The sequence below is a fragment of the Trichechus manatus genome, unplaced genomic scaffold, assembly GCF_000243295.1.
Source record: "Trichechus manatus latirostris isolate Lorelei unplaced genomic scaffold, TriManLat1.0 scaffold00107, whole genome shotgun sequence".
NCBI lineage: Eukaryota > Metazoa > Chordata > Mammalia > Sirenia > Trichechidae > Trichechus > Trichechus manatus.
In genome coordinates, this window is record NW_004444043.1 from 7,515,622 (window position 1) to 7,530,133 (window position 14,512).

Consider the following 14,512-nt stretch of genomic DNA (forward strand, 5'->3'; position numbering starts at 1 on the left):
GACCCAAGCCATGATATTTTCAATCACCTCATATGCATGCGAAAGCTGGACAATGAATAAGGAAGACTGAAGAAGAATTGATGCCTTTGAATTATGGTGTTGGGGAAGAATACTGAATATACCATGGACTGCCGAAAGAATGAACAAATGTCTTGGAAGAAGTACAGCCGGAATGCTCATTAGAAGCATTCTACTTCATCTCACATAGTTTGGACATGTTATCATGAGGGCCTAGTCCCTGGAGAAGGACATCATGCTGGGTAAAGTGGAGGGTCAACAAAAAAGAAGACCCTCATGAGATGGATTGACACAGTGGCTGCAACAACGGGCTCAAGCATAACAATGATTGTGAGGATGGTACAGGATTGGGCCGTGTTTTGTTCTGTTGTACATATATGGTCGCTATGAGTCGGAACCAACTGGAGAGCACCTAACAACAACAATACAATATTTATGGAAGAAGCCTGCCACATCTTTCTCTGTGGAGCAGCTGGTTTGAAAGGTTCAAACCGTCAACCTTTCAGTTAGCAGGCGAGCAGTTAACCACTGCACCACCAGGGCTCCTTACCAACAAAAATAGTGGTCATTAAAGAGATCCACACAAACACAGCCAACAGATTTTTGTTTGACAAACATGAAAAAGTTATTTAATGTAGAAAGGATAGACTTTTCAACACATATTGTTGAAGTTGGATATTCACAGCTTAAAAAAAACAAAAAACAAACAAGCCTCAAGCTAAACTTCACTACTTATAGCAAAACTAATTCAAAATGAACCACAGATCTAAATGTAAACTATAAAACTTACATAAAACAATATATGTGAAAATCTCTGGGACCTAGGATTAAGCTGTGTGGACTGAATGGTGGACACAAAAATATAAGTACACATTTAAATCCCTAGAACCTACTAATGCAATCTTATTTGGAATACTGGTCTTTGCAGATATTAATTTATGGATATTGAGATGAAATTATCTTGAATTTTTCAAGTGGGTCCTAAATACAATTTTACATGTCCTTATAAGAGACTCAGAGAAGCGGTATTTGGAGAAAAACTAACAAACAAAACACATTGCCATCAAATCAATTTCGACTCATAGTAACCCTACAGAACAGAGTAGAACTGGCGCATAGGGTTTCCAAGGCTGAAATCTTTACAGAAGCAGGCTGCCACAACTTTCTCTTGTGAAGCAGCTGGTGGGTTTGAATTGCCGACCTTTCAGTTAGCAGCCAGGCGCTTAACCACTTTGCCACTAGGGATCCTTGAAAAGAGAAAAGAAGGCACTGTAAAAAGAAAAGCGGAGATTGGAGCGATATGGCCACAAACCAAGGAGTTCCTGGAGCCACCAGAATCTTGACAAGACAGGGAATGAACTCTTGCCTAGATTTTCTGGGGGGAGTGTGACCCTATCAACACCTTGATTTAAGAATCCTGCCTTCCAGAACTGTCAGAGAATAAATTTTTGTTATTTTAAGTCACCAAGTTTGTGATAATTTATTACAGCCCTAGGAAATTAATACATAGGCAAAGCATTTTTAGACAGAGCAAGAGAATGATCCATAAAAGAAAGAAGGGATAAATTGGTCTCCAACATAATTTAAAAATTTGGCTCTGCAAAAGACATTCTTAAGATAATTAAAATTCTCTTAAGCTACAGATTGGGATATGATATTTGCAGATCACGTATCCAACAAAGGATTTGTATCTAGAATAAGGAATTCTCTAAACTCAACAGTAAGAAATTAAACAATCTGATCTCAAAATGGACAAAACACTTAAACATACGTATTACCAAATGGATATATCAAATGACAAATAAGCACATGAAAAGATGTTTAACATCGTTAGCCTTTGTTGTTGTTGTTGTTAGGTGCTGTCCAGTTGATTCTGACTCACAGCGATCCCACGTGACAGAGTAGAACTGCCCCATATGGTTTTCTAGGCTGTAATCTTTACAGGAGCAGATCATCAGGTCTTTCTCCTGCAGAGCCACTGGATGGGTTCAAACCTCCAACTTTTCAGTTAGCAGTCAAGCATTTAATCATTGTGCTACCATTAGCCATTGGGCAAAGGCAAATCAAAGTCATGATAAGATAATAATATGCACTTTTTTTTATAGCTTACGTGAAAAAATACTGACAGTACGAAGTGCTGGCAAGGATGCTGAGCAACTGGATCTCTCATCTCTTGTTAGTGGAAGTGCAAAAGATACAGTCTCTAGGGAAACAAGCTTACCAGATACACATATATTCACCATATAATTCAGCACTCCCACTCCTGGATATTACCCTAGAAAAAAAAAAAAAAATTCATTCACACAATAAGCTGTATATGAAGGTTCATAGTAGCTTTATTAGTAATCATTAAAAATACCTAAAATTAATATATATATACATATATACAAATAGGTCTATGATATTATTTTTATGTGATGTTATATTGTTATATTTGGCCTTTACTTTTTCAAGGATCTTTAATTATAACCTTTAAAAATGTCTGCAACTCAGATGACATTGTTTTACCATAATGGTGTATTAATAAATAGCAATATTGGAATGTCAGTGATCAAATCCACTAAATAAACAGAAGAAAGAGAAACATTGTTGAGACTAAGATATTAGAAGTAATTAAAATTATAATTCACCTTATACATTTTAGCCACAATATCATTGTCTTTAGGACTATCCTTTAGGATTATGATATAAAATAAACAGGGCTATAAAAATATTTTGTCCATATTCCTTTTCAATGTGGTCCAAGGAAGAGGTCAACTTATAAAGACTTATTGATGGTAGTAAGATTTTTACCCGAAGCTCCAAAACTAGTAGCTTTATCAAAGGTCAGGCAACATCACTGCTAAAAGAGACTCTGCTACAAGCAATGTTGTCACAAAGAATCACATCTTTATAAAATAATGTTTATGCATTCTCTAAAAGTATCTGCTCAGTATTCATAAAAGAATCTCACCTTGTTTTGCTATTCCAACATTGCTAGGTTTTTTTTTTTTTAAAGTAAATATATGTATATACACGCACATATATATAAGGAGCCCTGGTGGCGTAGTGGTTAAGAGCTGGGCTGCTAAACAAAAGATGAGCAGTTCGAATCCGCCAGCCTCCCCTTGGAAACCCTATGGGGCAGTTCTTCTCTGTGTTCACTGTGAGTCAAAACCCACTCGACGGCACCTAACAACACAAAAACATACATACATATATGTATGTATATATACGTATATATGTGTATATATGTATATGTGTGTATATATATTATATATATATATGTACATGTAAAACCAAAAACCTACTGCTGTCCGGTAGATTCTAACTCATAGTGACCTTATAGAGTTTCTGAGGCTGTAAATCTTTACAGAAGCAGTGCCCACATCTTCTCCCATGGAGAGGCTGGTGATTTCAAACCACTGACCTTTCAGTAAGCAGGTGAGCCCTTAACCGCTGCACCACCAGGGCTCCATATATATGTGTGTGTGTATATATATATATAGAAAACAAAACTTTCGCCAATTCAACAATACTTACGTGTATAATCCGGTGACATTGATTACATTCATGATGTTGTCCAATGTTGCTAGTTTAGAACTGGTAAGATCAGGTACTCGATCGAAGGGACAAGGCTAGACCCTGCTAGACATACTAAACAATAACAGCTACTGTTGAGTCCCTCAAAGATTTTGCATTTTACATGGATAGATGCCAATATCAAGAAAAATTACCGGCACTACGCAAGTGCTTAAATCTGTATTATTTACCTTATATTCTCAGTATTTAAGAAGGAACTTGGCACAGAGTAACTGTTAAATGTATATTTTTATTGTATTTTAAAACAATGTGGTCCTATAATCAAAATAATTATATCAATGGAGAGTGGAATGATTTTAAGGTTTTGGGTCACAGTAACAACAATAATCAAAGACGTCTCCTGAAGGTGAAGGGTTTAAAAATGTCACCACTCCTAGGCATGTGCACTATCTGGTTAGTGTGTTAAAGTGACAGCCTTATTACATTGTGTTTATACCCTGTTTTATGGGCTGGTACATTTTTTAACTGTAAACTATAGATCTCTTGTAACCCAAACTTGAAACCTTTATCAACTTTTCCATCAAAGTCAAATAAATAACAACCATGGGTAAAATACCAGAGGTTTAAAAAACAAAGTCTTAGACTGGAAGCTTTTATAAATCTCCTCAAAATCTCAGTTTGGAAATAAAAAAAAAAAAAAGTACTCTTGTTACTTTCTAAGAAAAAGTATTTTATATGCACAGAAAATTATTAGGTTCCAGACAAGCTCAGAATCTTTGGGCTCTCCTCTCAGTGGAGATTTGCAGAGGATAAAGTTAGTTCAATGGCAAGATAAATATAGTCAAGGGAATAGAAACAGTGCTGTAGAAATCATTGCTTTCATTTGAGAAAGTTATTAACTGCTGGCTCTTGTGCAGGACTATTGGAAAAGAATCACTAAATTGCAACTACAGATACATTTCAATTAATTTTAAAATAAGATGGGAAGGATAAAAAGAGATGCCAGAGCCTTCAACACTGGTTGAGGAAGAGAACCAACAAACTGACTTCCGTTTAATAATGCCTTTGGAAAAATCGTATTTATCAGTGAACACACATCCTATTCATTACATAGAGTAAGTCCAATGTCACATAAAGAAATAGTTACAAAATTCAGGCCAGAAACCAAATCCCCTGATGTCTAATCCAGGGCTCTTTACACAAAACATGCTATTCCTTGGATTATTTCTTAGACCCATGGTGCATCATATACACTTGATAAATCATTCTTATGTTGGATTTTGTTCCAATAAGAATATGGTACTTGATCATGTCCTCCATTTGTGGAACTCTGTCTACTGTGTCTCGTCCGTCTCGTTCAGAATAAGGTACGATATGAACTAGACCTTGCATGCTCTGCCATCTCACCTCTCCCTATCCTCTTCCAATTCATTCCCTACCACTTTCTCCCATGCTCACTGTGCTCTCGCCACACTGGCCACTCCAGCAGTGTTCTTCAAATCTGCCAGATATGCTCTTGCTTGATGGCCTGAGCACTTGTCCCCCCACCCACCCCCCACCCATTGATGTAAATGCTCTTTCCCAGATATCAACATGTTTCAACTCTTGGCTTCCATTATGTCTCTGTGCAAATGTCACCATATCAGAGGATGTTACCTGAAAACAACATCATAAACAGTACCATGCAGCACTCTATTCTTTCTGCCATAGCATTTATGACCACCTAACATTTGCTTGTTTACTTGATTGTTTTAATCCAACACTTTTCATGCCCCTCGTAGAATCTTAGCTCCATGAGAGCAGAGACTTAGCCTCCTTTATTCACAGGCATATCCCAGGATCCTGAAAAAGGGCCTAGAGTAAAACAGATGATTAACGATGGATAGATAATTCATTTAAATAGCACCCCTTTAGGACAGAGTAGGCATCTGTATCAATAACAAATTGATCAAAGAAACAGAACCACTATAAAGGACACAAAACAGAGGAAATATTATAGGAGTTAGACTTTAGACAACTAGGAGAGCCAGGGGAGCTGACTATGCCAGCCATTGCCTCTATCTAATGGTGACCCTGAAGTTGGTATAGCTCCACCAAACTGGCACCAAGAAGGAAAGCTGGAGGTAGAGTAGAAACATGTACTTGTCTTTCACCACATTGAACCTTGAAGCTGTGGGTCACCTGCAGAAGAAGCTGATTCCTTAGCCACAGAGATGTACATGTATGTAGATCAGGACTTGGAGAGGCTAAAGAGAAGATCAGGCAGGGGCCACAAGAGCTGTTGGGTCCTGATGCTGCCCCTCGCCAAGAAGGTGATCTAGTGGATACCACCCATGTGAGCTTCCAGAGTGCCTGGTGTCCTGCACTGACCTTCAGATCCTAAAACATATGGCTTCTGTTTCATTTCACCCACTTTAATCTCATGTATAATGAGGCCAACAATAAGTAGGAACAAAATAAGGAAGAGATGCTGGGAAAGATACTTTCAGCTTAGCTGAATTGACACAGTAAAAGCCACCATGGTCTACCAATTGTCAACTTGGTGTACATACATACTCTTTACAATCGTACTTATCTTTCGAATAAGGACAATAGCTGTCATAGATTGAACTGTGTCCCCCAAAAATGTGTGTCAACTTGGCTAGGCCATGATTCCCTGTATCGTGTGTTTGTCCTCCATTTTGTGGTCTGATGTGATTATCCTATGTGTTATAAATCTTAACCTCTATGATGTTAATGAGGCAGGGTTAGAGGTAGTTATGTTAATGAGGCAGGATATAATCTATAGGATTAGGTTGTATCTTGAGTCAATCTCTTTTGAGATATAAAAGAGAGAAGTGAGCAGAGAGGATGGGGACCTCATACCACCAAGAAAGAAGTGCCAGGAGTTTTGTGTGTCCTTTTGACCTGGGTCCCTGAGCTGAGAAGCTCCTAGACCAGAGGAAGATTGATGACAAAGACTTTCTCCTACATCTGACAGAGAGAGAAAGCCTTCTCCTGGAGCTGGTGGCCTGAATTCAGACTTCTAGCCTCCTAGACTGTGAGAGAATAAATTTATGTTTGTTAAAGCCATCTACTTGTAGTATTTCTGTTACAGCAGCAGTATAGCCATCAAATAGCAAAATCATGTTTCCACATAACATGATGCAAGTCTTCCTCCTAAAACTAAAAATGCACTGATCTCTCCTCAGAAGTAGATATAAAGCCCTTTTAAGGGTGATGTTCATATTTCTTCTAGCAGAGACACTTTCCCTACTAATAAACAAACACTGAGAAATAAGTTTAATAATACCTATTATATCAAATGGTAGGTGAATGGGAAAGAGATATATAATTTGTTTAAAATTTATAAAATATATTGATATCAAAATAAATAATAAATACTCATAACTGTACAGTCCTTTATTATGTAACTGTTCATGTGGTCATAGCCATTATTTTTGGTTATCTTTTCTCCAGTACTCATTCCATATTCCCTTTGCCCTCAGCCAGCACCTCAACTTGTGGTCCATTGCCTGTTGGAGTGACCATATATTGGTCACTAATTTAGAGGATACATCACATCCTAAAGAACATTACCCCAGACTCACAAAGTATTGCAGTTCAGATGGTTCCATAACTGAGTCTTCAAAAGCCCATTCCACAATTTCGAAAGGTCAGCTGCTTCAGTTTGATGGAAATATGGCCTAATCATTGCCGTTGAGTCTACTCTGACTCACGACAACCCCATCTGTAACAAAGTAGAATTGTTCCACAGGCTAATCTTTACAGAAGCAGATCACCAGGCCTTCCTTCCGTGGGGCCGCTGGATGAGTTCAAACCACCAAACTTCAGATTAACAGCTGGTTGCAAACATCCTGCACCACTCAGGCTCCCAGAGAACATGGCAATACCAGTGTATCTTGTGAGCATAAGCCCATTGCTACACTTCATTTACTATAAAATGAGTTCCTCGGTCAGAAGCAATCCTGCATGGAACATGACAATTAACAAAGCATTCTGTAAGTCCAGCTATGGTGATTTTGCCAGAAAGCATGTGGGCAATGAAGGCAAATCTTCATCCAGAATAAGTATCTGTTCCAGAGAGAATTAAGTGCTGCCCTTCTCATGATGGAAGTCGCCCAATGTAATCAATATGCTCTCAGGTTCTTGGCTTATCCCTTGGGGAACAGTACACTATCAGGGGTTCAGTGTGGGTTTTTCCTGTTGAAAATTAGCGTATTCCATAGTGGCTCTTGAAACTCATTACACCACCCCCGACCCCGTGATGCAATATGAGCTGGGCTTCTAAGGTCCAAAATTGTTCTTTTTTTTTTTTTTTTTCCATTTGAAAAGTCATCCTGGGAAAATTTGTTTTCTTGCCTTGCAAAGGCTGGCTAGTTTTATTGGGTTTCTATAAGGTACAAGCAGAGAAAAGAATCTTGGTAAAAAGAAATAATAAATGGTATGAGGTTTCCAGTGTATTTACAGTGTTAATTCTCCTTCACTGATTAGTTTAAAAATAGGATAAAGTCCTCATGGGGGAAAAATACACTAGCATTGAAACCACATCCATATTTTAAAACAAGGAAAGATGATGACCTTTTGTGAATTTGAAATCTTTTGTCTTATTTTCTACATTTTAATAACACCATGTTTTACACTTGAGAAAAATAATGATACTATAGTTAAGGAAAAGGGAGCAATCCTTTGAAACAAATGTACTGATGTACCGTTGACTTCTATATGAAAAGGTCAACTTTCTTAGTATTACATTGAAATAAATGCACTCTTTGCATTTAAAAACGGTGATATGTGGTAGCAGGAAAGGGTTTAAAGCTGACAGATGTTTTCATCTAGAAAGTCCATTTACCTTCATGTCAAAAAGTTTTAACCCTTCACAACACAGAGAGGAAGAGTAGTTCATCTATGTCTAGATTTTTGCCTCTGTTTTCCTCTTTCAGCTTTTCTCAACAGATTCATTTCCTTGCTTAAGGATCACTTTGACCTAGTTAAGAAACAAACATATTTTTAATTTCTCTTCAAATCCCAGCTCCAACTTTGCACCTTTATTTTGGATATTCCTAATTAGAGTTCCCACTACTGTCTCAAATTCAGGATTTATCTTTCTCCATCAACTAGTATAAACTGTTCTCGTCATAATTTCTGCTGATAGTATTTATAAGTCACCAGCTATCTAAGGTAAAAAACCTGAGACCTAATCACAGCTGATTACTGCCAGGATCTCCTACTTCTTCCCACACTGTTTGTTTTTCAGATTTATTTCTTACTTTCTAGTCTCTTGGCCATCAATCTCCCTCTGATTTTTTTCACCTCGTACCTGAACTTCATACTATGAGCTCCCCTCCTTTCTAACAGCCTCCAAATCCTGCAACTCACCACCATATTAAAATGCTCAGGTTTACATCACATTCCTTGTTCGGACAGCTTGAGAAACCCCATAATCTCAACTATGAGAGGACAGGGGCATAGTGAGAGTGACGAGCACCCAGGGGCAATCTCTAAGTTGTGCCTGCCACATTTGAGCACCAAAGGGCAGTCTCTAAGTTATCCTCCCCCCCTCCCCATTTCAAGATGAATAGACATTGACAGAGGGGATGCAGCAAACACACCTTTCTCCCTCTTGTCTGACTGCCTCAGTCAGGCGCCTTTCATACTTGTGGCACCTCAGAATGTCATTCCACGCCTTGTCTAGGGCCCCTTTGGACTTGCACCCAGGGGCAAGAGCACGTCTCTGCCCACACCCCCCCCCCACGCCTCTGTAAGAAGACACTAAATGTCTTAATCAAGCAGTTGAAGGCTTTCAAAATCTATCCCTTACTTTTCCTACATTACCTCTCACTTCTGGCTAGTAAAATCTCTCTAGATCTACGCAGCTGATTTTATCACTGTTTCTTGAACATGCTTTGCCTTTTCCCACCTCTACGTAGTTTCTTTATTTTTTTCCGATCCATTTCCACCTTGATCCCCAACACATAATATGATCTGGTTGCCGCCGAGTCGATTCCGATTCCTAGCGAACCTATAGGACAGAGGAGAACTGCCCCATAGGATTTCCAAGCAGCTGCTGGTGGATTTGAACTGCTGACTTTTTGGTTAGCAGTCAGCTCTTAACCACTGCGCCACCCGGGCACCAACACATAATAGAAGTATGCAAATCACTTGGATATTCTGCTAAGAAATTCATCATGTTACCCTGCTCTTGTTTTACAAATTGTATTTTAGTAATAGCATCCTAAGGAGCCCTGGTGGCACAGTAATTAAGAGCTCAGCTGCTATCCGAAAGATGGGTGGTTGGAACATAACAGCTGCTCCGAAGAAGAAAGAAGTGGCAGTCTGCTCCCGTAAAGATTTACAGCCTTGGAAACCCTATAGTGTAGTTCTACTCTCTCCTGTAGGATTACTGTGAGTCGAATTTGACTCGACGGCAACGGGTTTGGGTTTTTTAATAACATCATATTAGCTAGTTTCAGTACATAATTTTGTTAATTCTAGAAGATATACTTTATATAAATAAACCAGTTTTTGTTGAGACAACTTTTACTCATGGAGACCCCTTGTGTGTCAGAGCAGAACTGTGCTGCATAGAGTTTTCATTGGCTTTTTTTTTTTTTTTTGGAAATAGATTGCCAGGCCTTTCTTCTGAGGTGCCTCTGGGTGAATGTGAACCTCCAAACTTTCAGTTAGCAGTCAAGCACGTTAGCCATTTGCACCACCCAGAGACTCCAGTTTGTATAAATAGAGGAGATATTTTATCTACTCTATACATCTGAACAAATGAGGATCAGTGAAGTCCTGTGAATTTCCCGAAGTTACATGGTACATCAGTGCAAAACCAAGAAAGGCTTTTTTGATTTAATATTCTTTTCTTTCAACTATACTCCCACTACTACATAGCTGCCTTTCACAACTTTTTTATCTGTTGCTACCAGGGAACTGTGAGTTGGAATTGACTCAAAAGCAACTAACAACAACGATCAGGGAATGACCCATAATTCACAACTTTTGTGACTAGCCTGAGGAAGAAGAACTGTGTTTTGCCACATAACTAGTTCAGCATAAGATTAGTACAGCATAGTGGCCAACAATCAGAGCCACTGGTTCATGGAGTCCTGAATCTGAATCCCAGCTCTGCCAACTACTTATCATGTAAACTTGGATAAGTAACTTAGTATTGCTAAGTTTCATTCTCCTCATCACTAAAATAGAAACCATGGGGGTACCTACATGGATTATGATGAGAGTTCAATGAGATGATGCATGAAAACACTTAGCACAGTGCCTGCCATGTAATAAATGCTATTTTTCTTATTATTTATACCTGGCAATGAGCAGAGTGGTTTAGTGAGTGAAATCTCTCTCAAAGAGATCTCAATATCCCAGAGGCTTCCAAATTTTTAAAACCATGCATTATACATAGTGCAATGGAAAAAAAAAGATAACCTAAAATTAACCTAAAATTCTATCACATTCTCATTGCACATTTTGAACTACTATGACGTAGTAAAGGCATCTGATTCAATTCAACTCATTAAGAGCTGACCATGTGGTATGTGATGTTTTCATGATATTCACGTACATTATTTTATTTAACTCTCATAAGTCAAGCTCTGGTATTCACATATTATAGAAGTGGTACCAAAGCTTAGAAAGTTGATGTGACTTGTTGAAGATCACACTGTTGGTAACTGGGTACCTTTTTGTAACTTAATCTCTCTTCTGGTTCTTAGTTTAGTTATTTTCCACCACATAATTCCACTTCTTATCCATACTTGGAATCTGCATCCAGAATTTAGAATTCAATTTGTAAAACACGATTTACAGCTAATAGGATAGAATGAAAATATAATGGGAGATAGAGATCTGAAGCCTCAAACTTTTTTTTTAAAAAATCAGGTTTAACTCTCTTTAGTTTAACGAGACAAAGCTATAGTAATTGAAGGTAGAGGAAGAAATATCGAGGGAAGCTTACTGGGCAATGGGTTCTTATCAAGATATAAACTGTAAAGACATGATCTAAAACAATTAGCAAAGAGTGCTAGGCAGAGTTCTTGCTCTCTCTCTCTCTCTTGCCTGCTATTTATTAGGCATTAGCATGGTGCATTGTTGTTCTGTTGTTGTTAGATGCCGTCGAGTGGGTTCCGACTCATAGCGACCCTATGAACAACAGAACGAAACACCGCCTGCTCCTGTGCCATCCTCACAATCGTTGCTATGCTTAAGCCCATTGTTGCAGCCACTGTGTCAATCTATCTTGTTGCATGGTGCATAGTGCTAGATATTACTAGAAAGAACTCTGTAAGAGGGTATGTGAGTCTAAGATACGCCTGTCATATTAGATATGCTCAATACATTTGTAGAATTAATGAGCCAAATGGTCTCATATAAGTAAAGATCAAAAGAAACCTGAGCACCCAGAACAGTGTCACCTCTTGAATCATAAGGATCAAGGGCAAACATTGTATAGGGACGAAAATAAGACCAAGGCTCTGGCTCTAAACTTAGAGGCCAGAAAGAATCTCTTTTGAGGTTTGAAGCCTACATCCCTATGACAACTAAAGGAGAAAGAAACTAAGAGAAGAAAAAGGAGGGTTTTATAATTCTATAAAGATACATTCTCTGCTCTGAAGTGATTATTTTTCTAAAGGCAGCTTTTCTCACCACTTTATCACGAACCTCATTAGAAGGGGCGCATGTGTCAAAATTAACTATTTCATTTCTTGGATATTTTTTATTTTTGTTTAATATCAGCTTCATTTCATCAATGCCTATAAGTTCAAATAAATATGATTTTCACAGGTCAAGAAAACATGGCCTAAATATCAGCATCTTCCCAAAATAAAAGACAATTAACAAAAGTACTTAATTGAAATCTTAAGATTTGGTATATGACCCACTTACAGCATCTCTATTTTTGAGTGGGTTTATTTAAGCCTTTTTTTTTTCCTACTCTCAAGGGAGGTAAGCTTGGGTTTGTAAAGCTAAAATGCCAAGAAAAGTTCTCTTGACAATTTCAAGGATATATTGGGCTATTCTGATGACTTTTGGAGTTTTGTGTGGATACTCCCATTGAACAATTCATGCAATGATACTGAATCCAGATAAAACAGGTCAGGAAATATGCCTTCCAGTTGTCTAAGCAGCTACACAGACTTGGCTTGCCTGGGGAAGGAGTGGGAAGGCTGGAACAAAGAGGTCAAAATCCTATCTCCAAACAGCCAAGAACATTCCATTCATTAGAGGCGAAATCTTGGCATTCAGGATCCTATGCTTGGGAGGCCTTTTATTTTAGTCCTTGTAAATTGTCTTACATTGCTGAAATCATTTTTTACTTTTCTTTTAATTTAGTTGTTAGGACACTGTGGTTGTTTTTAGTTTATGATGCTTGTTTTATGTCTTTTTAAAATAAACAAACAACTCTGTCTTAAGATAATAGAGATACAACACAAATTCTCATGGATCTTTGTCTTGACTTTTCATATTGTGCCTCTATAAAATTTCCTTTGATGGCTAAATTCATCTAAACTCATTTCTTTCTTACATATAAAATGGTGTCACAGTACATGGTAGGTAGTCCTTAAGTTTTGCTTTCCTTCTACTTAAAATGCTTAATGTATTAGTGATGGCTTGCCTTCTTAGATTGCTATTACCTGTGAATACCTTTAGAAGACTAAGAAACTGGTTCTAAACCACCCTAGTCCCAAACAAGAAATATATATTTTTTATTATTGACAGATCATTGGTACCAGTATAGGAGGCATTCAATAATCTCTTCTGGGTTTGTATTAGAACCATGGGAGGTGGATACTCTCCTGAAGATTTATGTTGTCATCCCTTCAAGAGAGGCCAGAAACAGTTTCAATGACCTGAGAATATGGAAAGTATTAGGAAGAGTTCTAAAGGTAACTTGTAAGAATAAGAACACGTGCTATAAAAATGTAATCCTTGACCTTAATTATGTTGTTGTGGCAAGATAAATGGGTCTTATATGCCTGGGCATTTTTTCCTTCTGTGATGATCATGTCCAGGTAAAATATGAGGGTTTGTACACAGTTCTGCTCTGATGCACAGGGGGTCACCATGAGTAGGAATCAACTTGACAGTGACTGGTAGAGGTAGTGAGTGGTACAAAGGAAAGAGCCATCCACGCTATTTATTACCTACCTGTCCTCTTAGGACTAGGATGTCTTCTCTGGATATAAGGAGATAGCAAGAATTTGGAAAAAGAAAGAGTAAAAGCATGTGAAAGAAGTTTCAGTCAGTAGCTCCTTAAAAAAAGAACTAGAACAAATTTGGTAAGCTAATGAGGCATTGCAGCGTGATTCACTTGACACATACTTATTGACAGATCAGTACGTGCCAGTATTGGAGATACAGTAGTGTGTATCATGTGGGTCAAGTTACCAAAAATCTTGGCTTCTTCTATCTTGCTGCTCTATCACTCTTAGCACGTGACTAGCAGTTTATGGCAAAAGCTTCATCCAGAATGTCTATATTCTGGCCAGCAGGAAGCAGAAAGGAACATTTAAAGAATACTTTGAATAATACACATAGAAAAACTTTGCTTATATCCCTTTGGTCAGAATGTAAGCATATAGGGATGTAAAGTCTAAACAAGACTGGGAAATGTTGTCTGTTCTCGTAACCCTGTTTCCAGTTAACTATTTCATAAAATAGTCTTTAAAGAAGTCAATCCATTTTATAGGTATTCGTGAAAATTAGAGGAATGGGTTTTTGCTGATATGTGAGTCAGGTAGCCAAAGGGAAAGGGAACAGTGGGTGACTTAGCAGAGTTGTGATAATTAGGTTTCAAGAGAGATTATAGGAGGGTCAATGCTGCTAAGACGACAGTATTCTCCCTCCACATATTCTCCTGGAGCTTTCTTCTCTATCCAAACCTTGGTGAATTCTGGGAGTTGTGAGTCTAGTAAGAGATGCTGTTCTTTCCTGATGTTACCGACAATGACATTTT